The sequence below is a fragment of the Hemitrygon akajei genome, chromosome 24, assembly GCF_048418815.1.
Source record: "Hemitrygon akajei chromosome 24, sHemAka1.3, whole genome shotgun sequence".
Classification (NCBI taxonomy): Eukaryota; Metazoa; Chordata; class Chondrichthyes; order Myliobatiformes; family Dasyatidae; genus Hemitrygon; species Hemitrygon akajei.
Window position 1 is genome coordinate 58,648,709 of NC_133147.1, and position 18,918 is coordinate 58,667,626.

General features: G+C 44.1%; 1 protein-coding gene across 1 annotated transcript in view; it reads right to left on the reverse strand.

The window, feature by feature from the left end:
* Window positions 1-7,303: 7,303 nt before the first annotated feature.
* Window positions 7,304-18,918, reverse strand: part of LOC140716089 (uncharacterized) — a 49,806-nt gene continuing 38,191 nt past the window's right edge. The window contains exon 9 of the mRNA XM_073028791.1: window positions 7,304-7,797. The gene's annotated coding sequence lies outside the window, so the exon portion shown is untranslated. The remainder of the gene's footprint in view (window positions 7,798-18,918) is intronic.

Sequence of the window (18,918 nt, forward strand, 5' to 3'; positions counted from 1 at the left end):
AGTAGGCATGCCCCCGATGCCACGTTCTTCAGACACAGTTTTTTGAAAAATGTCCTCAATGGCAGGGAGGGTAATGAGGGAGATAAGGAGTGGGAGAGGAATGGGTGGGGGGAGAAGAGGGAGAGGAGAAGGGGTAAAGGAGGAGAGGCAGAGGGAATGTTGTGAACTCAGTTAACTTCATCATGTGACCTAGCCTCCACACCACCCAGGACATCTTCGAGAAGCGATGCCTCAAAAAGGCAACATCCATCATTTAGGATCCCCATCACCCAGGATATGGCCTCTTATTGCTACCATCAGGGAGGAGGTACAGGAGCCTGAAAACACATATTCAACGATTCAGGAACAGCTTCTTCCCCTCAGCCCACAGAGTTCTGAATAGATATTGAACCCATGAACACTACTTCACTACTTTTTTGTACTACTCATTTAACTATTGTGTGTGTTGCGTCACGATGGTTGTTGCATTGTGTCTTGTGGGTAGTGCTCGTTGCTCTCACTTTCAGCTTCCACCACTGGCTAGCAGTATTGTGAAAAGGGCAGCCGAGTGTGTAAGACTCTCCCTGCCAATGCATAGCTTCTCCAACAGCAAGCTCCATGTACTGCCTCCTCGCTGGCGACAAATGGAATCTGAACTCCTTTTGGACTCAAGCTGAACTACGGAGGATGGGTAGGAGGTCTGGCCCACCGGCCTGTGGACACGCCCTGGTACTCGTGAACCAGATCCCCAGCTAAGTAGCTTGCCTTGGGAGAGGCGAAGGCTAAGGGAGTAAACCCAGACAGCAATTCCCGAGTGGCGCCCCTAAGGCAGTTGGACATCATTGAACATCCTTCAGCCAAACTGGTGCCAAATGTATTGCTTCATAAGCTTTCCTTTGGACCACACTGGTATGGCCGAGAGGAGAATCTTGACAACTGGGTATCTCAGGATCAGCATACCTTCCCATTTCCCATTGGGAAAGAGGAGGGGGAAGGGGGAGGGAGAGGACGAAAGAGTGAGGAGGAAAAGCTGAGTGAGTATAGGAAAGGAGGGGTTGAGGAGATAATGGGAGAGTCTGAAGGGGTAAGCAGAGGGAGGGGAGTGAGTGAGGAGAGAAAATGTGGGGAGGGAGGGAGAGTTGTGAGAGTTGAAGGGGAATGGAGAGAGAGTATCAGAGGGGAAGAAGAGAGAGGGACAGGATGTGAAATGGAATAAAGAGAGAAGAGAGATATTTTGTGCCCCTTCCTCAAGATTTCCAGCATTTCCAGACTGTCTTGTGGATACAATAGATGAATGTTCCTAGTATTAGCACATTGTTAAAGATGCATCCCTGTCACTTAATGTGCAGGTCAGAAGAGATCTTTTTATGTCATTTAACCCTCTGGTTAGTTGTATTGTATATTCATGGATCCTTCCCTCAAGACTGACAAAAGGGGCACACTTCGAATAACGCACACAAAATGGTGGCTGACCTCGGCAGGTCAGGTAGCATCCATGGAGAGGAATAAATAGTAGATATTTTGGGTTGAGACCCTTCATCAGAAAAGTCGACTCTTTACTTCTCTTCATAGATGTTGCCTGGCGGGCTGAGTTCCTCCAGGCATTGTGTGTGTGTGTGCGTGCGTGCGTGTGTGTCTCGATTTCCAGCATCTGCTGATTCTCTTGTGTTATCTTTTGCGTGTCTGCTGCAGTTTGTCCTCAAGGGGCTCTACAAGTTGGGGTGTGCTACCATGGTAAATATGCAATTCTGTAAATTTACCTGACTACATTAAAATGCTAAAGTTAAGTAGGTGATTCTAGCAATTGAAATTGTACATATTGCATAGAACAATACAGCACAGGAACAGCCCCTACGGCCCTCAATGTTGTGCTGAACCAGCAAAAATGTACATTTAAGACCCCCCAACCTACACAATGTCCATATCCCTCCACCTTCCTCACATTAATGTGCCTTGCCAAATGTCTCTTAAAGTCCTCTTACCTGAGTATTTGCCTCTACCACCATACCAGGCAGCACATTCCAGGCAAACACCATTCTCTGAGTAAAAAACTTAACCCCTCACATCCCCCTTTGAACCTACTCCCTCTTACCTTCAATGCATGCCCTCAGGTATTAGAGCTTTCTACCCTGGGAAACAGATATTGTACTCCCTGTCTACACTACTGTATAATCTCATAGACCATTCTCAGATCTCCCCTCAGCCTCCACCACGCCAAAGAAAACAACCCAAGTTCATCCAGCCTCTCACGATAGCACATGCCCTCTAAACCAGGCAGCATCCCAGTAAATGTCTTCTGCACCCTCTCCAGCATCCTTCCTACAGTGCCATGACCAGACTGTATAGACCAGCACAGCAGAGGAACAGGCCCTTCGAACCACAATGTATTTAATCATGCATTGTTATCTTTGTACTGAGAAAATATAAAACAGTGAGATTGTTCTGGACTCACTCCCTCCCCCAAAGATCCCCTGAATAAAAGCATTTATATTTAGTTTCAGTCAGTCACAACATTGTTCTTGGGGCCAAAGACCACTTGGAAATCCAATGGCGGTGGGGACAAAGCCATTCTTCAATCATTGAGTCTGTTTCTTCAGGAACCTGTACCTCCTCGCCGAAGGTAGTAATAAGAGGAGGGCAATATCCTGGATGGTGACCAATTGTTTGCAGTTTTTCTGAGGTATTAACTCTTGAAGATGTCCTCGATGGTGGGGAGGATTGTGCCCATGATGGAGCTGGCCGAGTCTACGACCCTCTGCAGCCTCTTGTGATCCTGCGCATTGGAGCCTCCATACTGGGCGGCTTTGCAGCCAGGCAGAATGCTCTCCACTCTACATCTGCGGTTATCTATTTATTTCTTTATTTTATTTCGACACACTGCATGGAATAGGCCCCTGTGGCCCTTTGACCGGAATCCACGACAACCCTGATTTAACCCTAACCTATGCACGGGACAATTTACAATGACCGATTAACCTACTCGGTGCATCTTTGATCTGTGGAAGGAAACTGGAGAAAGCCAACAGAGAGGACATACAGAGACACCTGACACTGGCATTGAACTGCAAAATTTGCTAGGGTCTTTGGTGATCTCTCAAATTCCTATTGAAGTAGAGCTGCCAGTGTTTCTTCTTTGTGACTGCCTCAGCTTGTTGAGCTCAAGATAGATCGTCCAAGATGCCGACGCTCAGGAACTGAGACTGCCAGGAGAAGCGTAGCTGGTCCCAGTGAGTTTATGGTCTGTTGTGCTCTCCTACTGGGTGGCAGATGACAGTGGTGCAAGAGCCCTTCAGTGTCTAAGCCTGATGGACAGAGTCCCCCTGTTTGAAGACAGTCACTTGCGAAAGAAGAATGTAGAGAGGGAAGAGCAAGATGAAGAACATGTAGAAGTTGTAGCTGAGATATGGGGAGTGTAGAGAGTAGGGTTGGGGGAACGAAGCAACTGAGGAGGTGAGAAGGGGAGCAGGGCACTCAGGGAGGGAAGGGCAGAAGGGTATGTGGGAGAGTAAGAGAATTCAGCTCAGAGATGGTAGACCACCCCTAACAAGTCCCTAAATAACTGCTCGACCCCCTTCCCTCAGCCCCTACGCTAGACTGGGCTCTGAACACAGCAGACTGACTGTAGAGTGATCATCTGTGTTTAATGACAGAATCACCACGGGGTACCACCGGATTTTACAGCAGCAGACTCTCAGACAGAATGAAGTTAACACAACGGGTTGTGTGCGACCTAACACACACACACACGTACTAAAGGGCAGAATGGTAGCTTAGTGGTTAGAATCACACTGGTTCAAATTCCAGTAACGAGTTTCTCCTCCAGGTGCTCTGTTTCCTCCCACATTCCAAAGGCCATAAAACATAGGGGAATTAGACAATAGACAATAGGTGCAGAAGTAGACCATTCGACCCTTCGAGCCCAACAAGTCTGCTTCAGCATTTCATCATGGCTGATCTATTTCACTCTCAACCCCATTCTCTGGTCTTCTCCCTCATAACCTTTTCACGTCCTGACTTATCAAACTCTCCCTTAAATGCACCCAGTGACCTGGCCTGCACAGTTACCTGTGGCAACAAATTCCAGAGATTCACCACCTTCTGGCTAAAGAAATTCCTCCTCATCTCTATTCTAAATGGACGTCCATCTATTCTGAGGCAGTGCCCTCTAGTCCTAGACTTCACCACAGGAAACATCCTCTCCACATCCACTCTACTGAAGCCTTTCAACATTCGATAGGTTTCAATGAGGTCCCTCCTCACTCTTCTAATTTCCAGCAAGCACAGACCAAGGAGCATCAAATGCTCCTCAAATGATAGGCCTTTCATTCCAGGAATCTTTTTCATGAACTTTCTTTCTTTATCAATCTTTTTATTAGTTAAATAAAAACTACATATATATAAACAAGAATAAACAAGAGGAGAATTATCACAAATATCTATATCAATAACAGTTCGAATAAAAGGAAAAATAAACATTATCAAGATCAAACAAAGTATTAATCTACTGGTGTATAATAAAGAGAAAGGCAATTGATTCTCCTATTATCCATAAAAGAAAAAAATATAAAGAAACTTTTATAAATTGAAATGTACAGGAAAAAAACCCAAAACACAAATAAAAACAAAAAAAAAAAGAAAGAAGAACTGGGCAGCTCAAACTGAGAGTGAAAGCAAAAAAAAACAAGGAAACACTTTCTGATGAAATCCAAAACTTCAAAAAGGTAACTAGAAGGGCCATAAGTCAGAGCATATGAAAATATTGAATAAAAAGGTCGCCAAGTTTTGTTAAGTTTAGAGTATATATCAAATGTCTGACTTCTTATTTTCTCTAAACTTAAACAGGACGTAATGGAGGTAAGCCAATAAATAACTAGGTGGATTAGAATCCTTCCATTTAAGCAAAATGGCTCTCCTTGCCAATAAAGTTGTAAAAGCTATCATCCATTGAATGTAACACAGGAAAAACAGAAATATCTCCTGCTTCTGATGGAATAATCCCAAAAATTGCTGTAAGTAAATTTGGTTGTAGATCCAAATTCAGAACCTTTGATAAAGTTTTAAAGACTTCTTTCCAAAACTTATCTAACGATGCAAGACCAGAACATATGTGTTAAAGTAGCCACCTCAATATTACATCTATCACAAATAAGATTAATATTAGAAAAAATATGGGCTAATTTTTCCTTTGACCTACGTGCCCGATTCACTACCTTGTACTGTATCAAGGAAGGACGGGCACAAGTTGAAGAAGTATTTACCAAATGAAAAATTTATCCTATTGATTATCTGAAAGTGACTTTTGAAACTCCAATTCCCACGCAGATTTAATTTTATCATTTAGATAACATATGCAAATTCAATAACCATTTATAAATTATAGCTATCAGTCCTTTTTGAAATGGTTTGACCTGAAAAAGGGTATCAATAATATTGGGTGAAAAAGCCAAGGGAAACTCTGGCAGTAAATTGTGTAGAAAATTCCTAATTTGTAAATATCTAAAGAAGTGTACATTAGATAGGTCATATTTATCCACTAACTGAGAGAAAGACATTAGACAATTAACAATGAACAAATCTAAAATAGTTACTATTCATCCGGTTTTCTAAATTGAAAAGGTCTGATCAAAAATTGAAGGTTTAAAAAAAATTAAGATGGATTTTACTAGAAAGAACAAAGTTATTAAAGTCAAAGGATCTACAAAATTGAAAACAAATTCTTAATGTATGTTTAATAATAGGGTTAAAATCTCAGCTACCGATCTTAAGAAACAAAAAAGGAAGAGGAGCTCCCAATAAAGAGGCCAAAGAATACCCCTTCACCAAGTTTTCATGAACTACCTCTGAGCCCTCTCCAATGCCAGCACCTCCTTTCCAGCCATTGTTGTAATGCCGATATCTCTGCTGGTGTCCCCTTTCAATCAACCTGGGCCACCTCCACTCTCTCATACCTCTGTAATTCCCTTTACTCCACTGTAATACTGATACATCTGACTTTAGCTTCTCCTTTCAAACTGCAGGGTGAAATATGATGAATGGGTTAGTAGGTTCATACGTCACATGGGTAGAATTGGGTGACACGGGATCGTTCAAAATAAATTTATTAACAAAATGTGTGTTCAATATTCCCTGAGATTCAGAAAGTTTGACATTAATATCACCGGGGTGATTGATAAGTTTGTGGCCTAAGGTAGAAGGAGATGAGTTATTAACTTAAAACTTTCTGAATAATCACAAAGAGTTGACCTGCATGTGCATGTAATGAGAGCTGTATAACCCATCTTCCTCTGCCTTAGGCCACAAACTTATCAAGCACCCATCTGTGGACACTTTCTGGAGGTCCAAGATCCATATGCTTCACGACCGCTGGACTAAGTGTGTAAATGTAGGAGGAGACTATGTTGAAAAATAAATGTGCTAGGTTTTCTAAAATTGAATCCTTCTACCTTAGGCCATGAACTTATCAATCACCCTTCGTACAATGCGCAAGGAATTCACTCCATTGGATAGAGACACTTATGTAACAAAATAATTTCATGTCAGAAATTCTCCCAGAGTTTTCTTTAGGACAGCACCTGGGGCATCAACGGATGGCCCGCATCAATGTGGAATCCTGTCATTCCACGTAACTCCTCTCCACACCATCAGCAATTCGCTAAGTCCATCATGAGAGGGTTCGCTGTCAGTAAAGCAGGCAGCCGAAGGTGTTGTAGGGACCCAGGGAGAGAGAAGAGTCTCTCAATGTTGTCGGGTTGGGAAAATTAGCCAGAAGAAAGAAAGTGATTTCATTGGCTATCGAATGTTCTAAACACGAGCTGCGGAAAAGAACACTCAGGGGTTAAGCATTGTCAGTAAGAATTCAACATATTTGTCTGATCTATTCGTGAAGGTAGGATGGGGTCAGTCGGGTGACACAGTAGATGTGGTATACAGTGGATTCTGGTTAACGGGGCCATCAGTTCATCAGGGCAGCCACTTACTTGCAGCAACTGTTAAAGAACAAAAACTAATCGAGAAAATAACTGGTATTCCCTTAATCTATGCTGCTTAACTGAAGCAGGACACTGCTGCCAAACAGTTTCTAACTAGTGTCAGTCACATACACTTACGTGGCCGTTAGACACACTTTGACAATCGACAATCACTTTGAATGTTACAATAAAAGGGGGGGGGGGGGTTGTTGCTCACTGCCGTTTATGCATGGGAGGCAGGGGAACTGGGGGGGGGACTTTTGGGTTCTTACTATTATGAAATGTAATGTTTTAGAAACAAACCAGCAGCAAGAGATTTCACACTGAGTCAGGTTTTAATGTTAAAACCACTAGCTTTATTAATAACCGCTTATAAAATAGTAACTTAACCAAGATAAACTAAAGTTAACAGCGCTATGTGTATATATGTGTATAAATATGGCTCCCAAACTATTGAGCTTGGGAGAACAAGGCTTAGAGTCCTGAAATGGTAAAGTAGGAAAGTTCCGTCATTCAGGTAATAAATGATGGGAGAGAGGTATTTGTAATCCACGTTGTAATGAAGAGAGAAGGTAAGTACGAAGTTGTCCGCAGTTCCCACGTAGGTAAACAAGGTAATAGTCACTGAAGATCTTGTTCGTCAAGTCTTTCCAAATCCACATACGAATTATCACCAAAAGCAACCTGTCACAGGAATATCATCTTCGTGTGGTTACCACACAACATACCCAAGCAAGGGTTAACACACAAGTGGTCCTGTAGGATATCTCAAAAATCCACTCCTGAGGATTATACGATGTGACAGGGGTGCAGTGCTGCCAGAGCTCACCGGAGCGCCGCTCCGACACCTCTGTAAAAAAAAAAGTCAAAATAAACAAGCAGGGAATGATGCACCATCAATAACTCACGCCGAGACTTAGGAAGTAAGATATCGGCTTTTATTGACTGAAGAACAACACTACATCCTGGGGAAAATGAGGGAGAGCAGCAGGCCACAGTCGCCTTTATACAGGGGTCTGTGGGAGGAGCCACAGGGGTAGTCAGCAGGGTCTTGGGAGGAGCCACAGGAGCAGTCAGACAGGTATATCTAGTTCACCACATTCACCCCCCCTTTGTTTAAAAAAATTCCCAAGCATATTTACAGGTTAAGTCGATCAGGTGGTCGAATCGTTCGCTGCGATCTACGTAGCTCCGGCTGCAATTGCACAGGAGCCGGAGGTGATGACGGCACAGGTGCCGGAGGTGGTGTGTGCTCCGAAGGCGGAGAGTGGGTTAATTCTGTCCCAACAGGAGGTGTCAGGGACCCCTCGCGTGTGAGCGAGGGCCCTGGAACAGACGCATACGGAGTCTGTGTGGGGCACGGTGCGTGCGGAGTCACCTCGGGTACAGGGTGCATAGTTACCGTGGACTGCTCGGGGTAGTGGTCTGCTGCCCCGGCGGGCGCCAGGTCGCGGACAGAGACCGTGTCCTCCCGCCCATCAGGCAAGACCACGTAGGCATACTGGGGATTAGCATGCAGGAGGTGAACCTTCTCGACCAGTGGTGAGTACTTATTACTCCTCGCATGTTTACGCAGCAGCACTGGCCCCGGGGACGTCAGCCAAACTGGCAGGGTGGTCCCAGTGACAGACTTCCTGGGAAAAGAGAATAAGCGTTCGTGAGGGGTGGCATTAGTGGACGTACACAACAGGGAGCGGATAGAGTGGAGTGCCTCAGGGAGGACCTCCTGCCATCGGGAGACCGGCAACCCTTGTGACTTAAGGGCTAAAAGTATGGCCTTCCACACTGTGGCATTCTCCCTCTCCACCTGGCCATTCCCCCGGGGATTATAACTCGTGGTGCGACTAGTAGCTATGCCCCTAGCAAGCAGGAACCGGCGCAACTCGTCACTCATAAAGGAGGACCCTCTATCACTGTGGACATAGCAGGGATATCCGAACAGTGTGAAGAGCTGGCGCAGGACTTTGATGACCGACGTGGTAGTAGTGTCGGGGCAGGGAACGGCAAAGGGGAATCGCGAGTACTCGTCAATAATACTGAGAAAGTAGACATTGCGGTCGGTGGAGGGAAGGGGGCCCTTAAAGTCAATACTCAGTCGCTCAAAAGGGCGGGTGGCCTTGACAAGCTGCGCAGTGTCAGGACGGTAGAAGTGCGGTTTGCACTCAGCGCAGATCTGGCAGTCCCTGGTCATCGTCCTGATGTCCTCCAGGGAGTACGGCAGGTTCCGGGCTTTAATGAAGTGATAAAACCGGGTGACCCCCGGGTGGCAAAGTTGGGCATGAAGGGCATACAGCTGGTCGAGCTGGGCACTAGCACACGGTCCCCGGGATAGGGCATCAGACGGTTCATTGAGCCTGCCAGGCCGGTACAGGATATCGTAAGTATAGGTGGAGAGTTCCATTCTCCATCGCAAAATTTTATCATTTTTGATTTTGCCCCGCTGTTGGCTGCTGAACATGAACGCAACCGAGCGCTGGTCGGTCAGCAAGGTGAACCTTCTGCCGGCGAGATAGTGCCTCCAGTGCCGAATAGCTTCCACTATGGCTTGGGCTTCTTTCTCCACCGTGGAGTGCCGAAGTTCAGAGCCTTGAAGGGTACGAGAAAAAAACGCCACTGGCCTGCCTTCCTGATTGAGGGTAGCAGCCAGCGCGACGTCAGAGGCGTCACTCTCTACTTGGAAGGGAATGGTCTCGTCAACCGCATGCATCGTTGCTTTGGCAATGTCCCCTTTAATGCAGCTGAAGGCCGCGCGGGCCTCGGCAGAGAGGGGAAAGGTGGTAGACTTGACCAGGGGGCGGGCCTTGTCTGCGTAATGGGGAACACATTGGGCGTAATAGGAAAAAAAACCCAGGCACCGCCGGAGGGCCTTGAGAGTAGTGGGAAGAGGGAGTTCTAACAGGGGGCGCATACGGTCGGGGTCAGGGCCAATGACCCCGTTCTCCACGACATACCCAAGGATAGCGAGCCGTGTGGTTCTGAACACACACTTGTCCTTGTTATAAGTGAGGTTCAAAGCATCGGCCACCTGGAAAAAACGTTGGAGGTTGGCGTCATGGTCCGACCAGTCGCGACCACAGATGGTGATGTTATCTAGATAGGGAAATGTGGCCGTCAGTTTGTACTGGTCCACCATCCGGTCCATCTCCCTCTGGAAGACCGAGACCCCATTTGTGACACCAAACGGGACGCGCAGAAAGTGATAGAGCCTGCCACCCGCCTCGAAGGCGGTGTAGGGGCGGTCCTCTGGGCGGATGGGGAGCTGGTGATAAGCGGATTTCAGATCAATTGTCGAGTACACCTTGTACTGAGCTATCTGGTTGACCATATCCGCGATGCGGGGTAGGGGGTACGCGTCAAGCTGCGTGAATCTATTGATGGTCTGGCTGTAGTCCACAACCATCCTATTTTTCTGCCCAGTCCGAACAACGACCACCTGGGACCGCCATGGGCTCGTGCTTGGCTCAATGATCCCCTCCCTGAGCAGCCGCTGCACCTCTGAATGAATAAAGTCCCTGTCCCCCGCACTGTACCTCCGACTTTTAGTTGCCACAGGTTTACAGTCGGGGGTCAGGTTGGTGAACAGCGATGGGGGAGGGATCTTGAGGGTGGAGAGGTTGCAAATAGTGTCAGCAGCACAGCTATCGACATGGTGCTGGGCGGGATGCGGGGTTCGGGGTGTATGTGCGTGTGGTAACGGAGTATATGGCGAAGTCCCACCAAACTGAGGATTCCTGACAGTGAGTGGTGGGAGGGGCCCGTCATATGCCATAGTCACACTTTCGAGATGGCTCTGGAAGTCCAGCCCCAATAGCACAGGTGCGCACAGCCGAGGCATGACCAGGAACGCAAAGTTCCGATATTCTGTGCCCTGCACCACCAATGTCGCTACACAACCCACCCGGATGTCTGTGGAATGCGACCCAGAAGCCAAGGTGATCCTGTGACGTACCGGCCGTGTCACGAGTCCACAGCGTTTCACTGTGGCCGGGTCAATAAAACTCTCAGTGCTGCCCGTGTCAAACAGGCAGCTAGTCCTGTGCCCCTCCACCAGGATGTCCATCATCGACCTTGCGAGCTGGTGCGGGGCGCTTTGATCGAGGGTCACGGAAGCCAGCGTTGAACGGGGCGAGTCGCCTCTATCGAATCGGCCGTCTCTATCGCGGAGCGTAAGGTAAGATCAGCTTTTTCCAGCAGCCGCTGGCGGATACACACTGACCGAACCCCAGTCACAAAAGCGTCTCGGACCAAGAGTTCCTTATGCTGTTCCGCAGTGAGCGCTTTGCAGTCACAGGCCCGCGCGAGTATCAGTAACTCGCGAAGAAATTCAGCAGTCGACTCCGTAGGCCGCTGTTTTCGCGTGGCCAAGCGGTGCCGTGCATAAACTGGATTTACTGGCCGCAGGTACTGTCTTCGGAGGGCGGCAAGCGCCTCCTCGTAGGTGGATATGTCCCTGATGAACGAATAAACTTTTGGGGCGACCCTCGAGAAGAGAAGTTTGAGCCGAACAGCCGAGTCGGTGGCACGAACCTCCTCTAAGTACGATTGGAAGCACACCAGCCAGTGTTCAAAGGCAAGAGCTGCTCCAGGGTCTCGGGGGTCCAAGTCTAGGCGTTCTGGGCGTAAAGCGGTTTCCATGTTGTAACTTTCAGTCAATAAAATTGATGCACCATCAATAACTCACGCCGAGACTTAGGAAGTGAGATATCGGCTTTTATTGACTGAAGAACAACACTACATCCTGGGGAAAATGAGGGAGAGCAGCAGGCCACAGTCGCCTTTATACAGGGGTCTGTGGGAGGAGCCACAGGGGTAGTCAGCAGGGTCTTGGGAGGAGCCACAGGAGCAGTCAGACAGGTATATCTAGTTCACCACAGGGAATTTAACAGCGGCCACATATTAAATAGAGGGAATTTTACGGAAGCGGGGGTTGGGGAAAGGGGTTGGTGGCTGGTGGGGAAAATACCACTAATAACATTAGGATAGGATATTTGATTGTTTTTGGTGAAATCCTTGAACTGTGACTGTTTTTTATTTAGATATTTGTGAAACTCGTCTTCGCTCGACCTGTTGTTTTCCCAGCATACCCTGCTGTAGCCTCCCGCCATTTCACAGATCCTCAGTCTCTCTCCAGCCGAGAGATTACTGTTCACAAGTGTGAGCATTATTCCGCTCTTTCCAATGGGTATCATTGGATTCCAGGTAGGAGCTATATTAAGCAAGGAATGAACATTGAAACCTAAGGTTAAAAGTCAAAAATAATGGAAAAGAAATTCACTGCTTGCTTATCTTCGCCCTGACTTTGGTTAAATATTCAAGGTAATCATCCAAAATCCTCTTCTACACCTGGATAAAGTGAATTTAGTTTTTTTTTACAAGCCAAATGGAAAAAAAATTCTAGGCTATAAGCTACAAACACTTGTAGTTTTACGACATTTCAGCTGTCATTAATAGCGGATCAACCCCTTGGCCTAGCTTCACCAACTACAGCTGATTGGAAAGAGGCTCTTTTCATCTTTGTGTTGATAGGAAAAAGAGTAATTTAGTGAGGCAATGAACGAGATGAAATGCATTTCCAAACCTCCCAAATGGTTGCTGTCCTGCCCTGTTAACATTTGTCACTTCCAAAATATCATATTTTTTATTCGTATAGATACAATAATAATTTATGTAAAGATTCAAGCTTCTTTAACTTTTTATATATTTAAAGACTAAACAGGATCTGTATTGGTCTAACCATGTAACACCCGATGTGTGAGGATATTGTGAGTATCGACACTCTCAGGTACACCTACTGTCTAACCATTTCTGCGAGAGAAACGGTATGAGGCAGAGTTGCCAACCTACCACTTTTCATACTAATATTCAGCAATATTCGTGGCTTTAGCAATAGACGTTCTTTTTTCATAATTGATTACTTTGTTCCAATTTAGGTGACTAAAAGTGTAAAAAGCTTATTTGTTTTATTTCTGTTATTTTTATACCTGCTTAGGAACACTACTAAACGCGGTCTGCTCTGCCTCAGTCGTATTAGTAAGGCTACATTTGTGGTGGTCCGTGGATTACTCGCTAATACAAAGTAATTTTTTCTCATTAACAACCCTATGGCTTCTAAGCAAACAATGTTAACCTCTTTCTTTTGTAAACAAGCTGAGGAGTGTAACAAGAATAACGTACAAGAGACTGATAAAAATAAAGGTGACAAAAGCTGTGTTTCGCCTGCTTCTAGTGTAAACTTAAATTTGCCGGACCAAGTAACTACACCACACTCAAGCCTTTATTTAACCTTTCACCCATTAATTTGTTCGAACTCAGCCAGCGAGAAAGGACTCGGAGCTGATCATCAGGAAGACAGACTATCTCTCTCTCTCTCTCCCTGGCGGTTTGCAATGAGTTTTCTGTCTAACACTCAGAAACATGGCAATTTATAGAACTGGCGAAACAAAGAACAGTCAGTTTCATGAATATTCCCACCAAGTCAGTTACAGCAAAATTTAATTAATTAGATAAGAGAGTACACTAAATCATGGGTTTTAATTGCAGACAAGATCTTGCCTTATCAGTAAAACTTGAATAGATAAAGGTGGGAACATAGATCAGTGATGTGACATCGTGGGGAATGATGTAGGCAACCTATGTGAACACAGCCCACAGAACACTCTCAAAGGGACAGCTGTGAGTTGTTAACCTAAACAAACTGAAAGCAGCATTTTCAATCAAGGACAGTCCCTGTAACTTTTCACAGAACAGAGCATACACAAGCTGGTACTTAATTTTAACTCGCTATTTACCAGAATCAGAGAATCATTTCTTATGTCCCCCAATTCCCTTAAAATTTCATCACCAGTTGAAATTTTCTAACCGGGTCCAAATGCAGCTCTGAAAGTAATGGTCCTTCGAATTTAGGCTTGTATCCCTGTTCAGATGTTTGGACTGAAGAAATGTGGAAGAAGGAAACCTATCCCTGGTTAGACTTCAAGGATGATAAACTTGGGTGTAAAGTATGAGCAACTGTGAACAAAAGCAATCTGACACTTCACTTCTAAGGGTTTGAGGATGTCAAATGAATGGCAGATGTACTAAGTATCCTATTATGGAGCTTATCCAAGTACACTTTTGAAGTCTTTCAGAAAAAAAATTGTTGATCACAAACTATCAAGAGCTCGTACTGCTGCTCTAAGTGTTGAAAATACAGCTAGTGAAGATGCTCTTGGAAAATTATGTGACACCATGAATGCTTCGCATCTAAAGGCAACTTGTTCAATTTTTCATCTCTGCATATTACTTAGCTCAGAATGACAGACCAAACACTGGTCACTTTGGCTTATTGGAACTTCAAAAAATTAATGGTATTGACATTGGAATTGAACTGCATTCCCTCACTACTGCTAGAGATAATTGATCACACAGCCATTAATATGAAAAAGAAAATTTGCCAGCATATCAAGCAGATAAATGGCAAACTTTCTGTACCCATTGATGAATCAACAAGCCTGAGCATTAAGACCGCCCTAATAGTTTATTTGATATATGAGTGATAAGGAAGATGATCCCAGTTTTATGTTTTTAGATCTAATTGAACTGCCTGATCAGAAAGCTGAAACTATTACTAGGCATCTATTGAACTGTCTCAATAACAGTGGGTTTGATGACTCTTACTTGAAACAGAACCTTGTAGCATTTGCCAGTGATGGGGCAAGCATAATGCTTGGTGTCAACTCTGGTGTTGCTACAATTCTCAAGGAACATTACCCTGATATGATAATTTGGCACTGTCTTAATCACAGATTAGAACTCGCAGTAGGTGATTTGGTGAGAGAAGTTCATGGAATAAATCATTTTCAATCATTTATAGACAAATTGTATTCTGTTTACAATAGATCACCTCTGAATCAAAAGGAACTCTTTGAATGTGCCTCTCAACTAGAACAACAAATTTGCAAAATAGGCCATGTTCTGGGCACCAGGTGGGTAGTTAGCTCGTTTTGAACAGTTTCAGCAGTGTGGCAAAATTATGAAGCACTGTGTTTTCATTTTGAAAAAGCAATGAAGGATGAAACAAGATCTGAGAGTGACAGAAAAACCTATGAAGGTCTGTGGAAAAGACTCTCTTCAGAACAGTTTCTATTGGACTTAGCTCTAATGTATGACGTGTTGCATGAATTTGGTTTACTGTCAGAGAGTTTACAGAAATGCACTACTATGATTGTTTATGCAGACAAACTGATCTAACGGAGTATAAGATCACTGCATGGTCTGAAAGAGGAACCTGGTACAAAAACTCTAGAAGCTCAAGAGGAAGTTGAAAATGAGAAGTTTGGAGATATTACCTTAACAAACAACAACAAAATTGTCTCCATTAATCATCTACAGTTTCTTAGTAGTCTTATAAACAATTTGCAGCACTGTATGTTCACAGCAACATCCTTGACAGGTTCTCAAACTTCTAAACCTCAAAGTATGTACAAATCCCTGCTAAATGAAATGTGTGTCCTTGATAAAGATAACAGGCCTGCTGATACACTGCCTAATTATGGAGAAGCTGCAATATCATCTCTCTGTAAGAGGTATAAGTCTTCTTCCTCTGTAATAAATGCCTTCAGAGATTATGAGGAGGATTGTGGATGCCACATCCACCAAGATTTAAGCCCATTACTGAGTTGTTCACATTATTCCTATTAGTTCTGCTGAGTGTGACAGGGGATTCAGTCACATGAACTTGATAATAACAAGAACACGCACAAGAGTTCTCATAGATCATGTATCAGTGCTTATATTTGTTAAGCTACACGGACCTCCTCTAGTTCAGTGGAATCCTGAGCTGTATGTCACTTCATGGCTGCGGTACCACAGATCAGCAGACGACACCAGGACAAGAGTTGCTTCAGATCCCCAAACACATATTACGCCTGACCCTTTGCGGAAATTATTGTGAAACTTCTCATTGGTGGTACTTGGTAAGTATGTAATTACTTTTAAATTGGTGAAGTGCACAATTACCATCTTTTTCTTTACTTCCTTGATAATTATATTTTATGATACAGTAATTAGTGAGTGCAACCATGCAATACTTTGTCATATTATTAAGTATTATATATTTTATTGTACCAGTTATACACTGAAATGTGTGTGTGTGTGTGTGTGTGTGTGTGTGTGTGTGTGTGTGTGTGTGTGTGTGTGCGTGTATATATATACATGTCACACCCAATTTGAGTATTTGTGTACTTGCTCATTACATGAATGGGGCAAGGAAGTTGCCCAGTACATGAAATGAGCAGGTATGCAAATAGGGTGACTGATAAGTTCATGGCCTAAGGGGGAGGTAGACAATTTTAGAAAACCTATCAATTTTCAATCATCTGAAACAGAAATACCACAAAAGTTATTAACTTCAAACTTTCTGCATAATCACAGTTGAACTGCACGAGCATGTAATGAGAGCTGTATAACCTTAGGCCGCGAACTTATCAATCACCCCTCGTACAGCGCCAGCACCTAAAAAATTGGCACTGCAACCGTGGTGACAATCACTTATCTGTTATGCACTGCGTGCTGATGATCAAACCCACCCTTGTGGACATACGAGAGTTCCAAGCCTCAGATGCGACAAACTGAAGCTACCGACTTCCTCAGTCTCTCTTACTCTCCCTCCCTTTCTCTGTTTAAGTGCACAGTCAGCAGTGTCAGCCTGTGACTGACGTCATAGCCCCGCCTCTCTCAGGCGCTCTTAAAAAAACAGTCTCAGTAAACAACTGCAGGCTCATAACTCATCCCCCTGAAAAATGAAAACTTTGATCTAAAAGAGCAAAATTTTTACTGCAAACTACAGTATGTGAAACAATACATGTATGGTTATCATATAGCATAGTACAGACTAATACAACACATCACAGAAGCAAGTACATAAAAATAAATTCCACACCACTCTTAAAATACATTGCAAGCTTAACATCTGTAAAGGCAATTACATTATCTTTGCCTTTAATATGAGTTTTCATAATATCATATTTCTGCAGATTCAAACTCCAATTTGACAACTGTCTGTTTTTGTCCTTCACATTACTCAAAAGCACCAATAGATTATGATCTGTTTAAACCACGTGGTTTCTGAGCTGGGCAAACATAAATATCAAAATGCTGCAAAGCCAAGATAAGTGACAACAATTCTTACTCTATGGTGGAATAATTCCTTTGATGCTCATTGAATTTCTTCAAAAAGTAAGCCACAGGATGGTCAACACCATCATCATCCTTTTGTAATAATACTGCTCCTGCAGCTACATCACTGGCATATTGATTGGCACTCCCATACTGTTAAAGGTCTAGACAGTTTTCCACATATTGATTGGCACTCCCATACTGTTAAAGGTCTAGACAGTTTTCCACATATTGATTGGCACTCCCATACTGTTAAAGGTCTAGACAGTTTTCCACATATTGATTGGGATTCCCATACTGTTTAAGGTCTAGACGGATTAGAGTTTGTAAAATGTGTTCAGGAAAGTTTTTGAAATCATTATACAGAGATACCAACCAGAGAGGATGCAATATTAGATCTCCTATTAGAAAACAAGTTAGGACAGGTGACAAAAGTGTGTGTAGGGGAACACTGGAGAAGTTTTGAGAGTGCAGAGTTTGTATGTTCCTGGCAGGATTAAAGGCAAAGTGAATAACAATAAAGAACCTTGGTTCTCAAGGGATATTGGCACTCTGATAAAGAAGAAGAGAGCGATGTATGACATATATAGGAGACAGGGAGCAAGTAAGGTGCTTGAGGAGTATAAAAAGTGCAAAAAAAACTTAAGAAAGAAATCCAGAGGGCTAAAAGAAGTCATGAGGTTGCTTTGGCAGTCAAGGTGAAGAATAATCCAAAGAGCTACTACAGGTATATTAAGAGCAAAAGGATAGTAAGGGATAAAATGGGTCCTCTTGAAGATCAGAGTGGTTGGCTATGTATGGAACCAAAAGAAATGGGAGAGATCTTAAACGGGCTTTTTGCATCTGTATTTACTAAGGAAACTAGCATGGAGTTAATGGAAATAAGGCAAACAGGTAGTGAGGTCATGGAACCTATACAGATTGAAGAGGTGGAGGTGGTTGCTATCTTGAGGCAAATAAGAGTAGATAAATCCCCAGGACCTGACAGGGTATTCCCTTGGGCCTTGAAGAAGACGGGTGTTGAAATTGCAGGGGCCCTGGCAGATGTATTTAAAATGTCGGTGTCCATGGGTGAGGTGTCAGAGGATTGGTGTCTGTTGTTTAAAAGGCTCTAAAAGTAATCTGGGAAATTATAGGCTGGTAAGTTTGACGTCAGTACTAAGTAAATTATTGGAAGGAGTACTAAGAGATAGGATCTACAAGTATTTGGATAGACAGGGACTTATTAGGGAGAGTCAACATGGCTTTGTGTGTGGTAGGTCATGCTTAACAAATCTATTAGAGTTTTTCGAGGAGGTTACCAGGAAAGTGGATGAAGGGAAAGCAGCGGATGTTGTCTACATGGACTTCAGTAAGGCCTTTGACAAGGTCCCTCATGGCAGGTTAGGTAGGAAGATTCAGTCGCTAGGTATACATGGTGAGGTAGTAAATTGGATTAGACATTGGCTCAATGGGAGAAGCCAGAGAGTGGTAGTGGAGGATTGCTTCTCTGAGTGGAGGCCTGTGACTAGTGGTGTGCCACAGGGATCAGTGCTGGGTCCATTGTTATTTGTCATCTATATCAATGATCTGGATGATAATGTTGTAAATTGGATCAGCAAATTTGCTGATGATACAAAGATTGAAGGTGTAGTGGACCATGAGGAAGGTTTTCAAAGCTTGCAGAGGGATTTGGACCAGTTGGAAAGATGGGTTGAAAAATGGCAAATACAGACAAGTGTGAGGTATTGCACTTTGGAAGGACAAACCGGGGTAGAACATACAAGGTAAATGGTAGGGCACTGAGGAGTGCAGTAGAACAGGGGTATCTGGGAAT